Genomic DNA, 22,478 nt, shown 5'->3' with positions numbered 1-22,478 from the left:
ACAAAATGTAACGTCTACAAATGATAAAATCAGAATGATTTGCAGTAGTTTAACTGATGCACAAGGAATCTGACCTGGTCATTTAGTCTAGACTGATGACTCATTGGTGGTTAGAGCTGCAGGGCTAAAGGTCGGGTATGCTTGAAATGAAATACTTCCTATAGCTCATGATCAAATCAACAATTTAAATTAAAATGTTTAGTATACTTTTGACTCACCAATCCAATGATTTTGTGACGTGATGAAGCCATTGAAGTTATCAGGGACCAGATACTTGTTCTTTTGTTGTTTCAAACAGTATCTGAGTGTGCGACCATTGGATTTTTTTGTCATTCCTTGGCCTAAAATACCTTAATCACATCAGATAACAAGTTAAAAATGCCATAATCTCATCACAATATTTTTACACATTATATCGAACATAGTAGATCTCTCTTTAGTTATATTTGTCCCCAAAAAATGTTATTCCTTGAGAAAATGCAGTGAAAACCTCTTCACTGTTATTGTGATCAAATGCACATTTTTATTTTATTTTGCCTTTATTTAAAGGGATAGTTCACCCAAAAAATGAAAATTCAGTCGTTATCTTCTCACCCTCATGCCGATTGAAGGGTTTAGGTTTTTAGTCCACAAAACACCGCTGGAGTTTCACAGGAAAACAGTGTTGCAGAATTTCCCAAACAGTGTAAATGAATGGTGACCAGTTTTCAAATGTAAAAAACCAAGCCACCCACCATTTTTATTTGAGTGAACTATCCTTTTAATCAGGAAGTCCCATTGAGACTGAAAATCTCTTTTACAACAGAGACCTGGCCAAGTTAGCAGCCAATATTAAAATGCAACAAAAGCCATATAGATAAAAAAGCTTGAGACAGAATCATTCCAATACAAATGCAATGCAGCAATTCTTTTTTTAATTATTATTTACTCCCATGATAATTTGCCATCATGACAGGGGAAAAAAAGGCTATTTTCTCTCACTGAAAAACTAAAAACTGCCATAAACTTCTTACTGCTCAGGCTACCTTGTGTAGTCTACTTAAACAAAGAACAGTTTGCTTGATGATGGAGACAGAAAAGTCACATAATGACCCCTTGAATGCGTCCTTGGTGGTGGAAAAATAGTGAAGCTGCCTGTTTAATTAGTTTATATTCATGTCAATGAGAAAATTTTGTTTCTCACAATCATCTTTTCTTTGTCTTATGAGAAATAAATGAAATTCTTATTTTAAGCTCATTGAAGTCTCATCTGTTTCTCCTCAAACTCCCCATTTGAAGAAAGAAGGAGGGAAAAAAAGAAAAGCAGATCTTTCGCTGATTTCATAGGCGTCTCTGGGGTTTAATTTGACCACTGAGACAAATCTAAGATCTCATTTAAGACAACAGATTCTTCTTTTTAGATCTCACTGTTAATCTCAAAGGATGATTATTTAAGACAAATTTAAGATCAGCGCAGTAAGACATAAAAAGAGAACATTTTAAGAAGTATGCAAAATTGGTAAAAGTCTCATATTTGTCTTAAATTGAGCTCATTTATGTCTAGGAGACAGGCTGGACAAAGAAGAGAACTTATTTTGAACTTTGCTTTACGTCTGCATGACATAAAGAAAGAATTAAAGAAAAACAAAACAATGTGGTGATAATAATCATCCACTTATGGTAATAAACTTGACCTGGACAGATGTAATCAGACTGAGAGGTTTCCGCTATAACACAATATGACATACAGGCACTTGTTAAAAAGCTCTGATCAGACTTAAGTACATGAAGATTGTGTCTACTTACAAACCCACAGAAGTCCCACAAACAAAACCCAAGTTGTCCAGTTCATGTTCTGTTGATGGCATTAAAACTCAAGTCAGGATGTGTGATCCAGTCGCCGCTACAGTAGATGAAAAAACAAAAACAAAAAACAAAATTGCTCCAAAGTACTTTTCTGCTTTCTATAAGAGATTATCAGACAAAGATTCTTACCCTTCTCTGGCTGAAGTTGCGTCAAAGCACCGAACAGAAGCACTAAACAAGAACTGAACCTTTTGATGAGATGAACATGTTGCCAAAGTGACTTTGCATAGTTGGCCGCTGCACAAAGTTTGTCTTGCAAATCATCAGTTCCTGAAAATGTAACACACAAATAGCACATAACAATATGCAAAACAGCCCAAATAAAATAACATTATCTAGAGCCAGTCTTGGGCAGGGCTGATTTCACATCTCTGTCACCATCCAGAGGAAGTGGAAAAAGTACACACAGTCTTTAGGTTAAGTTAGGTTAAGTTAGGTTGGGTTATTGCCCCCTCAGGGAAATTTGTTGTGCAGCAAGAGTTTACACGAAAACGTGATACAAAAGAGCAACATCATCAACAACAGCAACAACAATAAATACAAACTGTGAGATAAAAAACACAGACTACTTACAGGGAATGGAAATTTCATGTCAAGTACAAAAATGCAAGAATGCAAAAGTGCAGGTGTGCTAAATCATAGTGCAAGGACTGCAGACAAGGTGCTGCTATTGAGTATATCTATAGCACTTGGAATGAAAGAGGTATGGAATCTTTTAGTCCTGCGAACAGGTGCCCTGAAACGGCAACCCGAGGGCAGCAGCTCAGACTCCCTGACTGGTCCTGACAGACCAATATAGCATTAGCCCTCCTAAGTACCTGCCTGTCAACAACGGCATTTTAGAAAAGCTTCAGTCAGGTTATCGAGCAAACAATGGCACTGAGACAGCACTACTGAAAGTTGTAAATGACTTAAGAATTATTGCTGATGCAAACAATGTGGCTGTCCTTTTACTCTTAGATCTTAGTGCAGCGTTCGATACAACTGATCACAAAATTTTGATTGACAGACTAGATAAATCGGTGGGTCTTTCTGACTGTGTACTGGCCTGGTTTCGGTCTTATTTAACAGGTAGACAGTTTTTTGTCAGTTCAGGTGATGATGTGTCACACACGTATTCTATGGATTATGGTGTCCCTCAGGGAAGCATCCACGGACCAATTTTGTTTTCATTATATATGCTTCCACTTGGAAATATCATTAATTACCACCGTGTTAATTACCATTTTTATGCTGACGACACACAGTTGTACATTTCTGTCTCACCAAGTAATCCCAGTGCACTACACACACTTATCTCCTGTCTCACTGACATTAATGTTTGGATGAGCAAGAACTTTTTAAAGCTAAACGAGGAAAGATTCTTTTACTTGGACCAAATTCAGAAAGAGAAAAACTGCACTCAGTGGTGGTCTTAACGGACAGATTAAAAGCAGCATCACACATTTAGGAGTGATTTTAGATTTAAATTTTAATTCTCATTTTAACAACATAATATAAACTTCATTTGTTTTTATCTTAGAAATATTGCTAAAATCCGGCCTTTTTATAACTCAGAAGGATGCAGAAATTCTCATCCACACTTTTATATCTTGCCATTTAGACTACTGCAATTCACTTTTTACCAGTCTTCCCAAAAAGTCATTACAGAAACTACAGCTGGTGCAAAATGCTGCAGCCAGAGTTTTAACCAAAACAAAGAAAACTGATCAGATTACTCCACTTCTTAAAACACTTCACTGGCTACCCATTGCTTTTAGAATTGATTTTAAAGCTATTTTACTCGTTTATAAAGCTTTGAATGACCTTGTTCCTCCATACATTCGGGATCTTCTTTCATTTTATGTTCCAGCCAGATCACTGAGGTCCTCCACTGCTTTTCTTTTAAATATTCCTAATGTGTCCCACAAACGTACTGGTGAGACTGCCTTCTGCTTTTTTTTAAAATATATATTCTTTGGTGTTCCTTTTACTTGATTCTAATAACTTTCATTTTATTGTTGTATTGTTGTAATTCAGTTCTTGCATTTAAAAAAAAAAAAAAAAATCATTTTGATTTATTTGGATTTTTATCATTCTTTGCTTGTTTTTATTTGTTTCCTGTCTGTTGTTTTAATCTTGCTATGTGAAGCACTTTAGGCTGCATGCTTGTATGAAAGATGCTATATAAATAATAAAGCTGAGTTGAGTTGAGTTGTTATAAATGACCACAAGCTTGATCTGACTCCTCCCTGAGATTTTACTGGCACTTTTCAAACCACAATATCACCCACATCCGGCCTATGATCCTGTTCTTCAAGAAGGCTAACAAGAACAGGATCATCAGCAAACTGTAAGACGTGACTGTTCCTATAATTAGAAGAGGGGAGAGACAGCAACCCTGGACAGAACACTTCAGGGGTGTTACTCTTAACTACTGGGGCAATAATAATAGAAGGCTGCCAAAGCGTGGGGACCTTCTGCAGCTTTAGAGGCTGTGTAGATGCTACAGAGCTGAGGTTTGTAGTACCTGGCCACAGATTTTATCAGGCTCTTATTTTTAGTACGTCTGAAAATAGCTGCACTTTTAACATCAATATCGAGTGATGGAGAAGCTGTGGTCTTTTCTCGTATCTCATTCATCTGTGCAGTAAAATTACAATTATCAAATCTTAAATAAAAAAAACTTTAAAATTTAATTCATCAGCCGGGGGTCTATCTGTGCATGTGTCACATAGGGGTTCAGTCACTGTCACAGCTGTGGCATGTGTACATGGCTGCTCCTGCAGTGCAGGCTTTGTGAGCCAAAAACTGACATCACACTTGACCCACACTTCTTTTGACCTTGAGTTTGAAAAGTATCCCATGCACACAATTAATAAATGATAACCGTTAAAAATATCCCCTCCCCAAGCAGCCATTACTGCTTTAGCATGTGGGCTTGATGGTAGCATGAATGCAAAGCATCCCATTTAAACATCCTGTAACAATTAACTATTTGTTTTAATTTAAAAAGTTAGTGCCTATAAATTTTAAGTTCACTGAATCACTCTTTTGCAAACACACACACACACACACACACACACACACACACACACACACACACACACACACGCACACACTCCACATTATCACAAGCATTTGCAATGTTTCCAACATGGCTTACGTTGGTTCATTTCCACTTCTGTCTACTGTTGAAAAATGTTGTGGTAAACTCACCTGAAACCGATAAGATCTAACTGTTGAACTATTTATAGCATCAAGTGGATAAGAGAAGCGGGACGTGAAGATAATTTGCAATTATATTTTTTTCATGACTCACAGTGGCTTTTCCACAGCAGTCTGCTCAAACGTCTCATTTTACAGCAGAAACAGCTGATACACAATCATACAAATTCTCATTTTCAAACATAAACTATTAAAACCCAATACAAAATAATATTTCTTTGTAGTTGACCACAAAAAAGAAAAAAACATCTTCCTCTGAGGTGGCTTTATATTTAAAGGAAAGACATTTTGTGAAATATGCTCATCCACATTCTCACTAAGAGTTAGAGGAGAAGACTGAAAATACTTTGTGTTGATTATGAAGCTACAGCGAGCAACCAGTTAGCTTTTCTGGCTCTCATACGACACCACAAATACATTGAGTATCACTGTAAGATCAGTGTATGTTTTAGTCTTTAGATTTTCCTTTCAGAAAACGGCATTTAAAAAAAAACAAAAAACGTGGTTATTTGATTTTCATTTTAAGATAATAAAAAAAAAGAAATACAAGGTGTCGAGAAAAAGATTTTAAAAATGGCTTGATTTACATGTTTCTATTTTTAAAAAGCCTGAGATTTGTGGTTATTTCATTGTTTTTGAGAATATGAAGGGGAATATGAGGGAAAGTGTCAAAATGTTAACCTGAAAATTTCCGAAATGTAGAGTTAAACAGGAGTGGACGTGCAAAAGTTTAATGAAAAAACCATTTAGTCCAAATAAAAAGGTACACAAGAAAAACACTGGGAGCTCAGATAAATCAACAAGGCCGAACCAGCAATTAAGAAGATAGAGATGCAAGATTAAATGCACCAAGGAAGGAGAGGATAACAAGACACAGATGAGGGCAATCAAGAACAGAGAAAATAATCAGGGATCAAAAAGAGTGGGAAAACAGACAGACAGGAAGTTAAAGCAACAAAAACCCAAACCATGACAGAAAGTCAGCTCAAATTATTTTATAGCATATTTTTCTTGTTGAACAAACCTGTTAAATTAAAAAAACAATGACAGTTCAAAGGAAATTATGAATGGTGTAATGTAGTTTGAGCTGACTTTCCCTTTAACTTTCAAACAGATTTATGATATTAGGACTTATTTGGTGATGTCACATTCACTGAATCATGATGTGTAATATAATGAGAGAAAGTATTGCTATTTCTTCCTTTGTGGCCTCTCCGGGCACAGGTACTGTAACCGCATGCATAGACGCACATCAAAATCCAAGTAACGGCTGGCTTTTTGCAAATGACGGCTCACTTGCGTGCAGTGAGACTTCTGCAGATGACAGGCCCTGTTTTGCCATGTCTAAAATCACATTAGAGTAAATTTCCAAAGATGTTTTAGCCTGGGATAAAACAACACTGGCAACTGCACATTCTTGTCTTGTAAATGATCACATTATGTCTCAGAATTTGTTGTTTACGTTTTCTCATGATTTTATTTTTTGTGGTATGAAATAGAAAGTTTAAAACTTCAATCGTCTGTTTTTGGCCACTAAGAAGAGAAACACGTTGTATTCCAATTTTAATGTTTGTATTGTCAAAATAAATAAATAAATAAATAAAAAAAATCAAATAACCGCTTGTTTCTTTGTTTTGCAACACCTGTTTTTGAAAGGAAAATCCAATGACCAAAAGATAGACTGACTGTGATCGGTGCTTCTTCTCAGAGCTTCTACATATATAGTAAATTTGATGTACACAGATGTTCATGACAGAATGGAAAATAATACCTTTGTGTTTCATTGTTATTGTGTGGAATTAATTGTGCCTTCTGAGAGTTTTATAAAATTTGATTTGTTCTATGGTCGACCAGTGACACCAGCGTTCAGAAGAAGCGCTAAATGGACCCTGTGAACACAGTCAAAGCTGCCAAAGGTCAAACTGTTCTTTTTCCAACAAACTGCTCTGTTTTGATTCGCCTCCTTTTAGCACAACGTTTGAAAATGGTCTCTTGTGTCCCTATCGTGTCCCCATTGAATCTATATCCCCTTCGATAGCTCAGTTGGTAGAGCGGAGGACTGTAGAGTGATAATAACAGACATCCTTAGGTCGCTGGTTCAAATCCGGCTCGAAGGAGGTGACTTTCTTTTTTTTTATCTTTAACACTACAAAACGCCAGCGCCTCCTGCTGCAGAACCGAAGGTAACGTTAGCTTAGCAGCCCTTGCAAGCTATCTTTCCACTTGTATACTGTTTCGCTGGCTTGACTAAGTTACCTTGACTGTGCAACGTTGGCAGAGCTAGCTGTTGGTTCTTGTATTAATTAGGAGCAAAATTGTTACGTTTAGTTATAATGTAAATACAGTTTGTTTGGTATCTCTAGAAATAATTACAGTAAGACTTTGAAAAGACAACATTTGCGACGGGAGGCAGACGGTCGTGTCTCGAAGGGAACCCCAGACCCGCAAAAAAATCTCGCGAGAGTAATCCCTCTAATATGAACCGTGATCTCGCGAGAGTGTATCAAATCAAGGGTTCCCTTCTGGGCATAATCTAGGAGGACGTTGAAGGAGATGCGGATTCCAGTCGGTAAACGTGACCATGTTTAAGATCATCTTTCTCTCTTTCTCGTCATCTCTTGCTGCGGATTTCTGGCTCAGTGTGTTCCTATACAGAGTGTTGTTAATCTGGTAATTTCTCACCGACACTAATTTACTAATTTATTGACATAATCGGCGAGTACGAGTTTTTTTTTGTCACTGTCCCAGACCTAGAAAGCTATCACGCATGTCTCTTGTCTTGTACAGGATATTAACAGTAGCTGTCGCATTTCTTTCAAATGTTGCAGGCCGTAAAGTAATCCTGTTATAAAGACTTTTTTTCCCCTTTGAGTTAATTAGCTTACTGACGCGAACGTCCATGCCCCTGATAAGCAGATGATAAACATTCTCAATAACCAACAAAAGCTGAGCAAAATTAATATGACATATCAGAAACCCATTAACTTTTTGTGATTCGGCTCCTTTTAGCTAAATATTTATTTGAATAAGCAAATTTAATGGGGCTTATTCAGACTTGATGACTATACCGATAGTCAGCCATTGATAGCAAACATTTTATGGTATATAATATGATATGAACAACAAACAAACATTTCCAACTCTGACAGCGGGGTTTTTAAAAAAGCAGGCAAAAAGTTTATGGACAGAAAACACTTGTTTATGGCCAGGGAAAGATATTGATCACTCTCGCGAGAGTTTTCGCGGGCCTGGGGTTGGGTTGGTCTCCGACCGTCACCGATGTAAATTGGTACGTGGTAATTGCGAAAGAGTATGGGTAATTCTAACGCGAGACTGACCGCTCACGACAAGGTAACGTGTCACCGACTGTCCGCGGACAAAATGAAGTTAACTAACTTATAAAGTGTCTAAAAGTTCAGCTGTCTTAACTCGTCTTTATATTATTTGTCGCAAATTAAGTTCGCCATGTTTTTAAAGTCTTCAACTGGTTTGTAATGTGTTTTATGGCTAGTTAAATCTCGTTAGCTAGAGCTAGCTAACGGCAGGTGACGCCATCTTTCAAGCTCGAGCATGCGCCGTTTGTCCACAACAGATGACCGTTCAGATTCCAATGGTGGTTAGTTAAAAGTCTTTTTTGTAATGTAACATAGTTAGATCACAGTTGTTATAAAATGAAAAATACAAAATAACATAACAGTACAGTGTGAGAAATCTGTATAAATATGTTTTTGTTTATATGTACTGTATTTCCCCACTGTTTTATAGAAGAAGCATTTGTGTTCCGTTTATTTATTTTTTTATTTGCGTAATTTTATATCCACATTACCAGTTTTTCTCAAAGTTGGGTGCGCCAGCTTTCTAAAGGGCAGAGGTTCCCAAACTTTTTTATCCCCAATAACCTAGTAAGTGTATATAAGAATACCAAATTAAATGATTAAAACAGCTATTATGCTTTTGCTCTTGCACATCCCCTGTAATTACTACTAGGTTTCTGGGTCTGGTCATGCATCTCTTTTTCTCTCACTATTACTGTCTGTGTCATTCCTTTTGTTCTTTGACAGATCATATCCATGTCTACCTTTATTGCAATATGTTTTTATAGCATCTGAATGTGCTGCTAAAAATAGGAAGGGGTGCATGGCCTAAATTGTTTAGGATCTACTGCATCATACGACCACTGTGTCAGCTGTGTATTATACATAATATAGCTTTTGAAAAGTGGTAACACGCTGTACTAAAAAGAGCAGTGGAGGCCACGTGACAGTGCATGCTCTGTTTGTCCACAATAGATAACCTTTCTAATGTCCTATACTGTGTTGCAGGTGTGGAATAAACCAGCTGTTACCACCGTGCTGACCAACTCTGGAAGACAGAAGACATCTCACAAAGGTAACATAGGCATTATTATAAAATATGTATATACATTTTTTCAGTCCTTCACGTCTTCATACCTTGATAATGATGTAACATTAGATGTAAAAGCCCCGATAACATTTAAATAAAACCAAAAAGCTGAAATCGCAGCTTCTTAGTGCTAATGACAACTAAATGTTGAAACAGAAACGTTTCATTGCTCTCTTTGTTTATCTAGTCTTATCAGAAAAGAGGAAACCACTTAAGAAAAAGTTATTTACTCCCCGTCGGGGAATCGAACCCCGGTCTTCCGCGTGACAGGCGGAGATACTGTCCACTATACTAACGAGGAAGTGATGAAGACGTAAGATTCACCACATGCACAAAATCAGTGGGCTGTTGGTGTTACCTCAGTTATGCTTTTGTTGATTTCTGTTTTTAGGGGTTAGTATTTAATTTATTTCAGCTTTTTTGTATTGTGGCCTTGTGACCGTAGACATGACAATTTAAAGAGTGGACATAATCTCCGCCTGTTATGCAAAAGACCAGGGTTCTGATCCCCGATGGAGAGTAATTAATACTGCTTTTAATGGTTGTTTCCACTGTTTTGCAAGAGTAAAGATGCAAAGATAATTAAAATTTTTTGGGTTTAAAGGTTTGTTTTATGTTGTCATGGCCACTCTTTCAGATTTTCATTGAGTTGGACTGGTTTTGTTGTTCAGATAAATCAAATATGTTCTGTTTCTTAGAAGCCTGAAGAAACATCACAGATTTGTTCAAACTGTAGCAGAAAAAGCCTCATTGCTGTATATGGACACAGGTGGTGAAAGCTGTCAAAGGTCAAACAATTTCTCCGACAAGCTGCTCTGTTTTACAAACCTGTGTTTCCAGTGAAGCAGCAGCAGCGCCCTCTGCGGTGTGTGCAGAGAATAGAAAAAGCTTACAGCACCTGGTATTCCCAGGCGGTCTCCCATCCAAGTACTAACCAGGCCCAACCCTGCTTAGCTTCCGAGATCGGACGAGATCGGGCGTGTTCAGGGTGGTATGGCCGTAAGCAATGAACATAGTAACAAATAGACTATAAATAAATGTCCATCATCACTGTCATGAACGTTTGCATACATTTGTGCTCAGTGAAATATTTGCACATGAGTACATATTGTAGGTAAGAAACAGTGATAATGTAATTGAGGTGTTGATATGAGTCAGAATGAAAGACAGCAGAAAGTCAGACCAGAGGGAGAAAAAGTACTGGACGGCGCCCGTGGTTCGATCCCAGGGAGGGACGGAGAGCAGAGAATTCTTGAGAAGAATTGTTGTTCGAAGTAACCACTGAGCTACACCAGCACGACTGGTGTGATGAGAAAAAGGCTTTATAAACGTGAGCCTGTGAATTCTGCAGAGTTTACTCCAATGACTGTACAAAGGACGTCTCATGTCTCCTCAAACAGATGTCCTTGTGTGCTCTCTACTCTCTTGGTTTCCTCGTATCTCTCCATGAAAAGACGTAAGTGAGGGGTAAGAGACCTGGTATGAATGTTTTGTCATTCTAGTTAACAGTATGTAAGTGTAATGATAGTTCACTGGTGCTGATGATGTAACATTACCTCAGTCTCTGCAGCAGGAGCCCCTATTTTCGATTAAATTATCTATAAGAAATCACCTCCTTCGAGCCGGATTTGAACCAGCGACCTAAGGATGTCTTTTGTTATCACTCTACAGTCCTCCGCTCTACCAACTGAGCTATCGAAGGGGCTGAAACACAATGTAGAACACAATATCACTACAATAGACCTTTTTCATAAACAATCAGATGCATAATTACACACCAACAGCACACTGAATTCTGGACAACAGCAAACTAAAGCTGCTGTTGGTAAATGCAGCAAGTAATGTTAAATCAGACCCAAATGAATGTTAAAACACTGAAGTCACATCAAAGTCAAACAACAGCACAAAATAAGAGAAAGATCTATTGTAGTGATATTGTGTTCTAGATTGTGTTTCAGCCCCTTCGATAGCTCAGTTGGTAGAGCGGAGGACTGTAGAGTGATAACAAAAGACATCCTTAGGTCGCTGGTTCAAATCCGGCTCGAAGGAGGTGATTTCTTATAGTTAATGTGACAGAAAACATTGGCTCCTGCTGCAGAGACGGAGGTAATGTTAACTCATCATTACCAGTGAACTATCGTTACACTTACATGCTGTTAGCTAGAATGACAAAACATACATACTATGTCTCTTACCCCTCACTTGTATCCTGTCACCCATTTGTTCGGGTCTGATTTAACTTTACTTGCTGCAGGTCGAGGCAGCAGTAAACCAGCAGCTCCTGTGTCCTGAATGAATGAATGTTTTTTTCATCTCAGTTTTGGCAGCTTCAGTCTGCCATTGATTACGGCCATCTTACCGCAACTTACCGCAACACTGGCTCCTGCTGCCTTTATGCATTCCTTCTGGTGGTGTATAAAAGTGAAGAGAGTGTGGAAAGAAATCCAGGACTGGATATCTATTACATGCAAAACAAAACATCTCAACTGTGCATTTTTTAATATGCTGAAAAACTAAGATATCCTTTGGGATGGCAGATTATATTCTCCTCTCTCATCTATAAGAAGCTCATTTTAAAATACTGGAAAGAAGCAGAAGCGTCTACTCTACAGATCTGGAAAGATTTGATGAGATATTATTTGTCCATAGAAAAGACTTGAGGATAACAACAAAATAAAGCAATTCAATGAGGTTTGGGAACACATATATATTGCTTTATAAGATTTAAAACAAAAATAACTGGTGGCAGGGGATAGAGGAGGGGAACTCTGCTGAAGATCAAGGGCATAGAACTATTGTGAGTTGTGTGTTAATGTGTGTGTATGCGTGAGTGTGTTTGAATGTTGTGTGAGTGGGTTAATTGGAATGAGAGGAATGTGGATAGCATGTAGGAATGAATGTCGTGTGTCTTGTATTTTATGTCTTGTGTATCTTAATTGTATGGACGGAGTGATGTTTTATGTCGAATGATGCCATTCAAGGACAGGACATGTTATGGTACATATTATGTGTTTAAAAGTGTTTTTAGTTTTGTTGTTGAAAGACTGTAAGTAAAACCTCATGGTGTACAGAATGAAATTCGATAAAGATAATTATACAAAAGAAAAATCAATCAGATGTGTAAGTAAAACACCAACAGTGCACTGAATTCTGGGATGTGATCACATGACCCTTTAGGCCACTCCTCGTTAGTATAGTGGACAGTATCTCCGCCTGTCACGCGGAAGACCGGGGTTCGATTCCCCGACGGGGAGGAATTTATACTTTTCTAGGGTTGTTTCCACTGTTTGGTAAGAGTAAAGTCACAAACAAAGTGACAAATTGACTTTAAAGGTTTGTTTTATGTTGTCATGGCCACTCTTTCAGATTTTCAGTGAGTTGGACTGGTTTTCTTGTTAAGATAACTCAATTATATTCTATTTCTTTGAGGCCTGAAGGCACTCACTTGTCTTTGAATTAGACGTGTTTGTGCTTGGAGATGTAAAATGATGTAATTAATTCCACAAACCAATCATAAAAAATCCATGTCATTTGCTATGTGGGTGCTGCTGCAGCTGCTCTCTGAGTCTGAGCCAACTCAACAATGTTATATCACTCCTTTAACACAAACAGTGAGGAGCTGCTGGTCTACTGCTGCCTTGACCTGCAGCAAGTAATGTGAAATCAGACCCGAACAAACGGGTGAAAGGATACATGTGAGGGGTAAGAGACCTGGTATGTATGTTTTGTCATTCTAGCTAACAGCATGTAAGTGTACCAATAGTTCACTGGTGATGATGAGGTAACATTACCTCCGTCTCTGCAGCAGGAGCCAATGTTTTCGGTCAGATTATCTATAAGAGAACACTTCCTTCGAGCCGGATTTGAACCAGCGACCTAAGGATGTCCTTTGTTATCACTCTACAGTCCTCCGCTCTACCAACTGAGCTATCGAAGGGGCTGAAACATGTTGTAGAACACAATATCACTACAATAGACCTTTTTCATAAACAATCAGATGCATAATTACACACCAACAGCACACTGAATTCTGGACAACAACAAACTAAAGCTGCTGTTGGTAAATGCCAAAACTGTAAACCAAAGTCAAAAAGCAGCACAAAGAAACTCACAAACTAAAACTCCCACAACTCACGTGTCCTGTGAGGTAAGAAGACTGTTTCTGTCCATCGAGTTGACGGCGGCCCTGTTGGAAAACACTGCCTGATGACAACGTAACGCAGTGAACATGTTCTAAATATACTGTACCCTTAAACCGATGTTGATTCTTTAGGTGATCCTTTATTTAGGTGCTACAATAAGTTTTACTGTTGCCCACCTCTACAGTGGTCCACAGCAGGACAGTCCTTAGCTTCTGTGTTTGGGACTCCTGAGGCAGCTGTCAATCAAACGTGACCTGACAAACCCACTCAGTCTTGAGAAATGGTCTAAGTAGCAAAATGAGCTGTTTTTGGATCAGGTCTTCTAATAGATATGAGGTCAAACAGAGTCAGGATGCTGCTATTGTGCATGTTGGCTCACTGGAAAGGCTCTGCTACACTAAATACAATGGAACTTCAACAAGTATAACTGGTAACACCTGTGTTAAACTGCTATTTCACAGCAAATAGAGCTGCTATGAAAAAGGTCTATTGTAGTGATATTGTGTTCTACATTGTGTTTCAGCCCCTTCGATAGCTCAGTTGGTAGAGCGGAGGACTGTAGAGTGATAACAAAAGACATCCTTAGGTCGCTGGTTCAAATCTGGCTCGAAGGAGGTGATTTCTTATGGTTAATGTGACAGAAAACATTGGCTCCTGCTGCAGAGAGGGAGGTAATGTTACCTCATCATCACCAGTTAACTATCATTAAACTTACATACTGTTAGCTAGAAAGACAAAAGGTACATTCCACCTCTCTTACCCCTCACTCATGTCTTTTCATGGAGAGATGTGAGTAGAGGTTGCCCATACATTTTAGGATTAGTTTTAACATTCTTTTATTTACTTTTAAATCCCTCAATGGTCTCGCTCGGTTGTTTGATTTTATTTATTTGTTAATTAATTCCAGCTTTCTTTAATTCTGTCCTTGTTACAGGAGAGATGACTGTTTTTTTTTCACACCTTTTATGAATGTGAACTCCAACAGTGAATATTTTCTAGATGACGAATGTGTCTCTGTGACACAAGAAGAAATGGCTTGAATATCATGAGCACAAGCCTCAGAGTAGACTCTGTAGGACACAGGCTCATGCTTATAAAGCCAGTTTCTCAACAAACCTGCTGCACTGGTGTAGCTCAGTGGTTACTTCGAACAACAATTCTTCTGTCAAGAATTCTCTGCTCTCCATCCCTCCCTGGGATCAAACCACGGGCGCTGTCCAGTGTTTTCTGTCCCTCTGATTTCAACCTGCCGCAAAATAGCTAACTTCTAGCTAGCTGTCTTCTTTAGACCAGACCTTTTTCACAGCAGCCATATTGATCTGAAATAGCAGATTAAACACAGATGTTGCCAATTATACAAATTTCAGTCCTGTTCCATTTATTGTATAGTTTCCAGTAAGCAGGGTTGGGCCTGGTCAGTACTTTACTGCGACAGTAACAAACTGATGATATGAGGATAAGGTCAAAATAACAATCACCGTCTGTCTTGACAGGAGATGCAGAGAAATCAGATGCACAATTAAACACCAACTGCGCACTGAATTCTGGGATATGGTCACATGCTTTATCAAGCCACTCCTCGTTAGTATAGTGGACAGTATCTCCGCCTGTCACGCGGAAGACCGGGGTTCGATTCCCCGACGGGGAGGAATTTATTCTTTTCTAGGGTTGTTTCCACTGTTTGGTAAGAGTAAAGTCACAAAGAATGACAAAATATTGGCCTTAAAGATTTGTTTTATGTTGTCATGGCCACTCTTTCAGATTTTCAGTGAGTTGGACTGGTTTTGTTGTTAAGATAAATCAAATATGTTCTATTTCACAGAGGTCTGAAGACACATCATGGATTGTGTTCAAGCTGTAGCCGAAAAGGCTCTAAATGAAGTACATGTACAGAGGCGGTCAAATCAATCAAAGGTCAAGCAATTTCTCCAACAAGCTGCTCTGTTTTACAAAACTGTGTTTTCCAGTGAAGAAGCGGCAGCAGCGCCCTCTGCTGTGTGTGCAGAGGAGTGAAAAAGCTTGTTATTCCCAGGCGGTCTCCCATCCAAGTACTAATCAGGCCCATTAAATTGATTGATTAAGAGTCTTTAACAGAATGAAAAACAGCACGTTGAGACCAGAAGTTGGGACAGAAAACATTTGACAGCAGCTGTGGTTTGATGAAAGGACAGAACCATGAAATTTAAGATATTTGAGGAGTTGAGCAGGAAACAGACTGTATCAAGCCTGATGTTGTCTGCTCTAAAGGGTAACACAGTTGTTACCAATGGTGCTAATTCATTTTCTGTTCCATTCATGTCAAACAGAGTCGGGGAGCTGCTGTTGAGCAGGTTAGCAGGTTGGCTTACTGTAAACTTTCTACACTAAACAGGACTTTAATTTGTATGACTGGCAACACCTGTGTTTAATCTGCTATTTCAGATCAATGTGGCTGCTGTGAAAAAGGTCTGGTCTAAAGAAGACATTCATTTTAAAGTTAGCTATTGTGCGGCAGGTTGAAATCAGGGGGACAGAAAACACTGGACAGCACCCGTGGTTTGATCTCAGGGATGGATGGAGAGCAGAGAATTCTTGACAGAAGAATTGTTGTTCGAAGTAACCACTGAGCTACACCAGTGCGGCAGGTTTGTTGAGAAACTGGCTTTATAAGCATGAGCCTGTGAGTCCTACAGACTCCACATGAGGGCTCAGAGGAAAGGACATCTCATGTCTCTTCAAACAGATTTCCTTGTGTCCTCTCTACTCACATCTCTTCATGAAATGATGTAAGTGAGGGGTAAGAGACCTGGAATGTACCTTTTGTCATTCTAGTTAACAGTATGTAAGTGTAATGATAGTTAACTGGTGATGATGAGGTAACATTACCTCCGTCTCTGCAGCAGGAGCAAATGTTTTCGATCAAATTATTTATAAGAAATCACCTCCTTCGAGCCAGATTTGAACCAGCGACCTAAGGATGTCTTTTGTTATCACTCTACAGTCCTCCGCTCTACCAACTGAGCTATCGAAGGGGCTGAAACAGAAAGTAGAACACAATATCACTACAATAGACCTTTTTCATAGCAGCTCTATTTGCTGTGAAATAGCAGTGTAACACAGGTGTTACCAGTTATACTTGTTGAAGTTCCATTGTATTTAGTGTAGCAGAGCTTTTCCAGTGAGCCAACATGCACAATAGCAGCACCCTGACTCTGTTTGACCTCATATCTATTAGAAGACCTGATCCAAAAACAGCTCATTTTGCTGCTTAGACCATTTCTCAAGACTGAGTGGGTTTGTCACGTCACGTTTGATTGACAGCTGCCTCAGGAGCCCCAAACACAGAGGCTAAGGACTGTCCTGCTGTGGACCACTGTAGAGGTGGGCAACAGTAAAACTTATTGTAGCACCTAAATAAAGGATCACTTAAAGAATCAACATCGGTTTAAGGGTACAGTATATTTAGAACATGTTCACTGCTTTACGTTGTCATCAAGCAGTGTTTTCCAACAGGGCCGCCGTCAACTCGATGGACAGAAACAGTCTTCTTACCTCACAGGACACGTGAGTTGTAAGAGTTTTAGTTTGTGAGTTTCTTTGTGCTGCTTTTTGACTTTGGTTTACAGTTTTGGCATTTACCAACAGCAGCTTTAGTTTGCTGTTGTCCAGAATTCAGTGTGCTGTTGGTGTGTAATTATGCATCTGATTGTTTATGAAAAAGGTCTATTGTAGTGATATTGTGTTCTAGATTGTGTTTCAGCCCCTTCGATAGCTCAGTTGGTAGAGCGGAGGACTGTAGAGTGATAACAAAAGACATCCTTAGGTCGCTGGTTCAAATCCGGCTCGAAGGAGGTGATTTCTTATAGATATTCTGACCGAAAACATTGGCTCCTGCTGCAGAGACGGAGGTAATGTTACCTCATCATCACCAGTGAACTATCGTTACACTTACATGCTGTTAGCTAGAATGACAAAACATACATACTATGTCTCTTACCCCTCACTTGTATCCTTTCACCCGTTTGTTCGGGTCTGATTTAACGTTACTTGCTGCAGGTCGAGGCAGCAGTAGACCAGCAGCTCCTGTGTCCTGCGAGGCAAAATGAATGTTTTTTTTTTTTCAACTCAGTTTTGGCATTTACCAATGGCAGCTTCAGTCTGCCGTTGATAAAAGCCGTCCTACCGCAACCTAAAGCAGGGAAAATGTTCAAAATATAGCATACACTGAAACTGACACTGATTTTGGACAGGCTAAATCACTGTTTGTGTTAAAGGAGTGATATAACATTGTTGAGTTGGCTCAGACTCAGAGAGCAGCTGCAGCAAACCTCTAAAGTCAATTTGTCACTTTGTTTGTGTTTTCACTCTTACCAAAAAGTGGAAACAACCCTAGGAAAGTATAAATTCCTCCCCGTCGGGGAATCGAACCCCGGTCTTCCGCGTGACAGGCGGAGATACTGTCCACTATACTAACGAGGAGTGGCCTGAAGGGTCATGTGACCGCATCCCAGAATTCAGTGCACTGTTGGTGTTTTACTTACGCATCTGATTGATTTTTCTTTTGTATAATTATCTTTATCGAATTTCATTCTGTACACCATGAGGTTTTACTTACAGTCTTTCAACAACAAAACTAAAAACGCTTTTAAACACATAATATGTACCATAACATGTCCTGTCCTTGAATGGTATCATTCGACATAAAACATCACTCTGTCCATACAATTAAGATACACAAGACATAAAAAATACAAGACACAAGACATTCATTCCTACATGCTATCCACATTCCTCTCATTCCAATTAACCAACTCACACAACATTCAAACACACTCACACATACACACACATTAACACACAACTCACAATAGTTCTATGCCCTTGATCTTCAGCAGAGTTCCCCTCCTCTATCCCCTACCACCAGTAATTTTTGTTTTAAATCTTATAAAGCAATATATATGTGTTCCCAAACCTCATTGAATTGCTTTATTTTGTTGTTATCCTCAAGTCTTTTCTATGGACAAATAATATCTCATCAAATCTTTCCAGATCTGTAGGGTAGACGCTTCTGCTTCTTTCCAGTGCTTTAAAATGAGCTTCTTATAGATGAGGGAGGAGAATATAATCTGCCATCCCAAATGATATCTTAGTTTTACAGCATATTAAAAAATGCACAGTTGAGATGTTTTGTTTTGCATGTAATAGATATCCAGTCTAGTTTTTCAGCATATTAAAAACAAAAGGACCTCAAGGGGTCTGGGCAGTGTAAAGTAAAATTTTCAGTAATCCAATTTTTTAGCTTAAAATATCTAAGATATTCTTGGTTTGTCAATGTACATTTATTTTGGAGTTTTCACTCTTACCAAACAGTGGAAACAACCCTAGAAAAGTATAAATTCCTCCCTGTCGGGGAATCGAACCCCGGTCTTCCGCGTGACAGGCGGAGATACTGTCCACTATACTAACGAGGAGTGGCCTGACAGGTTATGTGACCGCATCCCAGAATTCAGTGCACTGGTGGTGTTTTGATTATGCATCTGATTTATTGTTTGTGTGTGCCTCCTGTCAGGTGAGATGGCAATTGTCTTTTTTTATCATTTCTACCTATTCCTTGGTCTGTTACTGTTGCATTTAATTGTGACATTTAATATTCGTAATTCTCAATTGCCAATTTTTATTAATGTAAGATAGGATCCATTAGTAAATAACTTTTCTAGCAGCCTGCCCTACATTTAAGATGAAGACTATGTCTAGGTGTGTGCTCTAAAAGGTAACACAACTGATACCAATGATACTAATTCATGTTCTGCTCCATTCAGGTCAAACACAGTCAGGGTGATGCTACTGTGCATGTTGGATCACAAGAAACTAGCTACACCTGTTTACTCTGCTCTTTTATATCAATATGGCAGCTGATATGTTCCTCACAGAACTCCAACCCCTTCGATAGCTCAGTTGGTAGAGCGGAGGACTGTAGAGTGCACATACCTGGAAATCCTTAGGTCGCTGGTTCAAATCCGGCTCGAAGGAGGTAACTTTTTTCTCTTGAACACAATAAAATGCTAGTTAGCTGCTGCAATACCATTAGCCAATAGGCAATACCATTATCGTTATACTTTTATACAGTTAGGTAGCTTGACTGAGTTATCTTGACTGTGCAAAGTTAGCGGAGATAGCTGTTGGTTCCAGTGTTACAACACATAGTTTGGTGTCTCTACCATTAATGATAATAATACAATACAATAATTTCTTAAATATGTCCATTATTTCCACTCTGTGATATGTAGAAAGTTCAATTACTTACTATACAGGGCTAACATGTTGCATATCACAGGTTGAACATAAACATATGTTTTCAAAAGTCTAAATACGCTGTACTAAAAAAGAAACAGGATTTACCATGAAGGTCACATATGCAACATTATCACATATAAATAGAAAATGTTTCAATCATTCAGTCCTTCATACTGGGATGATGATGTAACATTAGATTAAGAGCCTTAATAACATTTGAATAAGTGGTAGAGTAGATCTTTAAAACAGAAATGTTATTGCTCTCTTTGTGTTTTTAGTCTTGTACTGAGTACTGAGTACTGCAGTAGAAAATGTTTACTCCCCACAGGGAAATCACACCCTGGTCTTCTGTGTGACAGATATAGATGAAAGATATAGAAGATCATGTGACCAAAACCTGGAAATAAGTGGGTTGCTGGTGTTTATGCAGTTTTGCAGGACACAGTCTGTATGCACGCCTGAAAGAATGTGATCACATACGGCGCAAGCCACGTCCCAAAGTAGTCTGGTCACAAATGTCCACTGTACACTTCAGATCGGATCACTCAGGATGTTCATGACAGGTCTGAACACTGAACTACATCAGTGCAGCTGGTTGAAAAAAAACAGGATGAAAAATAACAGGTGCTTTTCAGTGTTTTCTGTCCCTCTGGTCTGACCTGCTGTCTTTCATTCTGTTATAGTATAATTTTGGCGTAACACTAGACCCCCTCTCATCATTTGCAACAGAAATGTAAACAAAAAATTGGATCAAACACAACAGTAATAGAAAAAATAAAAATAAAAATAAAACTTTGAACTCCCCGTCGGGGAATCGAACCCCGGTCTTCCGCGTGACAGGCGGAGATACTGTCCACTATACTAACGAGGAAGGACATAAGTAGTCATGTGACCAAAACCAGGAAATCAGTGGGCTGTCAGTGTATGGTGAACATGTGCTTGATTATTTCTTTCTATTTGTATTTACCTGTGGGTTTATTTCAGCATTTTCTTCATCCCGTCATTGTGATAGGAGAGAGGACAGTTTAAAGACATCCATCAATTCGGTTGTGCTGTTACTGTTTCCTACAAGTTTAACATATAATTCTCATGTGCCACCTTTTATGAATGTGAACTCCAAAAGCAAATATTTTCTGGATGACAAACGTGTCTTTATGACAGAAGAAAAATTGTCTGGTGTATCATGAGCACAAGCCTCAGAGTAGACGCTGCAGAATTCACAGGCTCATGTTTATAAAGCCAGTTTCTCATCAAACCAGTCGTGCTGGTGTAGCTCAGTGGTTACTTCGAACAACAATTCTTCTCAAGAATTCTCTGCTCTCCGTCCCTCTCTGGGATTGAACCACGGGCGCCATCCAGTACTTTTTCTCCCTCTGGTCTGACTTTCTGCTGTCTTTCATTCTGACTCACATAAACACCTCAATTACATTATCACTGTTTCTTACCTAGAATATGTACTCATATGCAAATATTTCACTGAGCACAAATGTATGCAAATGTTCATGACAGTGATGATGGACATGTATTTAAACTCTATTTGTTACTAGGACAATGGCTTACGGCCATACCACCCTGAACACGCCCGATCTCGTCCGATCTCGGAAGCTAAGCAGGGTCGGGCCTGGTTAGTACTTGGATGGGAGACCGCCTGGGAATACCAGGTGCTGTAAGCTTTTTCTCTTCTCTGCACACACAGCAGAGGGCGCTGCTGCTGCTTCACTGGCAACACAGGTTTGTAAAACAGAACAGTTTGTTGGAGAAACTGTTTGACCTCCTGTGTCCATATAATCCATTTAGCAGTTTTTCTAAAAAATGAGCTTTAATTATTCCCGAGAAACAGAATGCATTTGATTAATCTGAAAGGGGCAGTTTTGGTTTGAGTTGCAGAGTTTTGCAGATATTGCAGAGATTTCTGCCTTCTCACCGGTATAATGGAGCTAGAAGGCACTTGTCCTGTGATGCTCAAAGCGTCTAACAAATACATTTGAACTGCAGTGTCTTTCCAGATATCATGCTCAAAATAATCCAGACCTTGTTGTGAGCAGCTTCATGTAGGGACCACTTTCGTCCTGCAGCAGAATTTACCAGAACTACTTTAGAATAACTACTGTTTATTTCTAACAGAAAGAAAGTAGTTCCAACATGAAACTGCTCACAACAAGATGATTTATCTTGAGTAATCGGGTCATGATCCTTGGAAAGAGACACTAGTTTTGGGATTTCCAAATGTATTTTTGGTGCTTTGATCATCACACTAATAGTGCCACTTTGATGCATTATATTGGACAGAGGTCAGACATCTCTGTGACTGTTATCTCCAAAACTCTACAACTCACACCTCCTCAAAAAATCTAGCTGGATAAATAGCAGTGCAGGCCAGGGGAAAATGGATTTTTGGGGTGAACTGTCCCTTTAACAACAAAACCACTCAAAAAATTGTACCTTTCAATCAATTTAATACTGATGCCTCTATATGACTTAAATAAGTTCTTAATGTCTGTTGCCAGGTCAGATTCTTCTTGAAATCAGATGACACGAGCCTTTGTTTAAAATTTTCCGGGCAAAGTTATAGTGTGTAGTACAATACAATACACTTAAAATGAAGAA

At 38.9% G+C, this 22,478-nt stretch overlaps 16 non-coding genes across 16 annotated transcripts; 8 read left to right on the top strand and 8 right to left on the bottom strand.

Annotated features, from left to right (window-relative positions):
• Positions 1–7,080: 7,080 nt before the first annotated feature.
• trnay-gua (transfer RNA tyrosine (anticodon GUA)) lies at positions 7,081–7,169 on the top strand. Its single transcript is given in 2 exon segments — positions 7,081–7,117; positions 7,134–7,169. It is a non-coding gene; the product is annotated as a tRNA-Tyr (tRNA).
• Positions 7,170–9,685: 2,516 nt separating this feature from the next.
• Positions 9,686–9,757, bottom strand: trnad-guc (transfer RNA aspartic acid (anticodon GUC)). Its single transcript has one exon. It is a non-coding gene; the product is annotated as a tRNA-Asp (tRNA).
• A 585-nt stretch (positions 9,758–10,342) lies between these two features.
• On the bottom strand, positions 10,343–10,461 carry LOC146314686 (5S ribosomal RNA). The gene has a single exon (XR_014771975.1). It is a non-coding gene; the product is annotated as a 5S ribosomal RNA (ribosomal RNA).
• Positions 10,462–11,069: 608 nt separating this feature from the next.
• Positions 11,070–11,158, bottom strand: trnay-gua (transfer RNA tyrosine (anticodon GUA)). The gene is given in 2 exon segments: positions 11,070–11,105; positions 11,122–11,158. It is a non-coding gene; the product is annotated as a tRNA-Tyr (tRNA).
• Positions 11,159–11,416: 258 nt separating this feature from the next.
• trnay-gua (transfer RNA tyrosine (anticodon GUA)) lies at positions 11,417–11,505 on the top strand. Its single transcript is given in 2 exon segments — positions 11,417–11,453; positions 11,470–11,505. It is a non-coding gene; the product is annotated as a tRNA-Tyr (tRNA).
• Positions 11,506–12,638: 1,133 nt separating this feature from the next.
• On the top strand, positions 12,639–12,710 carry trnad-guc (transfer RNA aspartic acid (anticodon GUC)). Its single transcript has one exon. It is a non-coding gene; the product is annotated as a tRNA-Asp (tRNA).
• Positions 12,711–13,304: 594 nt separating this feature from the next.
• On the bottom strand, positions 13,305–13,393 carry trnay-gua (transfer RNA tyrosine (anticodon GUA)). The gene is given in 2 exon segments: positions 13,305–13,340; positions 13,357–13,393. It is a non-coding gene; the product is annotated as a tRNA-Tyr (tRNA).
• A 730-nt stretch (positions 13,394–14,123) lies between these two features.
• trnay-gua (transfer RNA tyrosine (anticodon GUA)) lies at positions 14,124–14,212 on the top strand. The gene is given in 2 exon segments: positions 14,124–14,160; positions 14,177–14,212. It is a non-coding gene; the product is annotated as a tRNA-Tyr (tRNA).
• Positions 14,213–15,174: 962 nt separating this feature from the next.
• Positions 15,175–15,246, top strand: trnad-guc (transfer RNA aspartic acid (anticodon GUC)). Its single transcript has one exon. It is a non-coding gene; the product is annotated as a tRNA-Asp (tRNA).
• Positions 15,247–16,520: 1,274 nt separating this feature from the next.
• On the bottom strand, positions 16,521–16,609 carry trnay-gua (transfer RNA tyrosine (anticodon GUA)). Its single transcript is given in 2 exon segments — positions 16,521–16,556; positions 16,573–16,609. It is a non-coding gene; the product is annotated as a tRNA-Tyr (tRNA).
• A 730-nt stretch (positions 16,610–17,339) lies between these two features.
• trnay-gua (transfer RNA tyrosine (anticodon GUA)) lies at positions 17,340–17,428 on the top strand. Its single transcript is given in 2 exon segments — positions 17,340–17,376; positions 17,393–17,428. It is a non-coding gene; the product is annotated as a tRNA-Tyr (tRNA).
• Positions 17,429–17,984: 556 nt separating this feature from the next.
• On the bottom strand, positions 17,985–18,056 carry trnad-guc (transfer RNA aspartic acid (anticodon GUC)). Its single transcript has one exon. It is a non-coding gene; the product is annotated as a tRNA-Asp (tRNA).
• Positions 18,057–18,976: 920 nt separating this feature from the next.
• trnad-guc (transfer RNA aspartic acid (anticodon GUC)) lies at positions 18,977–19,048 on the bottom strand. Its single transcript has one exon. It is a non-coding gene; the product is annotated as a tRNA-Asp (tRNA).
• Positions 19,049–19,517: 469 nt separating this feature from the next.
• trnay-gua (transfer RNA tyrosine (anticodon GUA)) lies at positions 19,518–19,607 on the top strand. The gene is given in 2 exon segments: positions 19,518–19,554; positions 19,572–19,607. It is a non-coding gene; the product is annotated as a tRNA-Tyr (tRNA).
• A 1,063-nt stretch (positions 19,608–20,670) lies between these two features.
• trnad-guc (transfer RNA aspartic acid (anticodon GUC)) lies at positions 20,671–20,742 on the bottom strand. The gene has a single exon. It is a non-coding gene; the product is annotated as a tRNA-Asp (tRNA).
• Positions 20,743–21,425: 683 nt separating this feature from the next.
• Positions 21,426–21,544, top strand: LOC146314673 (5S ribosomal RNA). Its single transcript, XR_014772003.1, has one exon. It is a non-coding gene; the product is annotated as a 5S ribosomal RNA (ribosomal RNA).
• The last annotated feature ends 934 nt before the right edge of the window (positions 21,545–22,478 follow it).

The sequence above is a fragment of the Lutjanus erythropterus genome, chromosome 15 (assembly GCF_056507025.1).
Source record: "Lutjanus erythropterus isolate fLutEry1 chromosome 15, fLutEry1.hap2, whole genome shotgun sequence".
Taxonomy (NCBI): domain Eukaryota; kingdom Metazoa; phylum Chordata; class Actinopteri; order Lutjaniformes; family Lutjanidae; genus Lutjanus; species Lutjanus erythropterus.
Note: the sequence above shows the minus strand (reverse complement) of the source record. Positions and strands in the feature narration are given on the sequence as shown.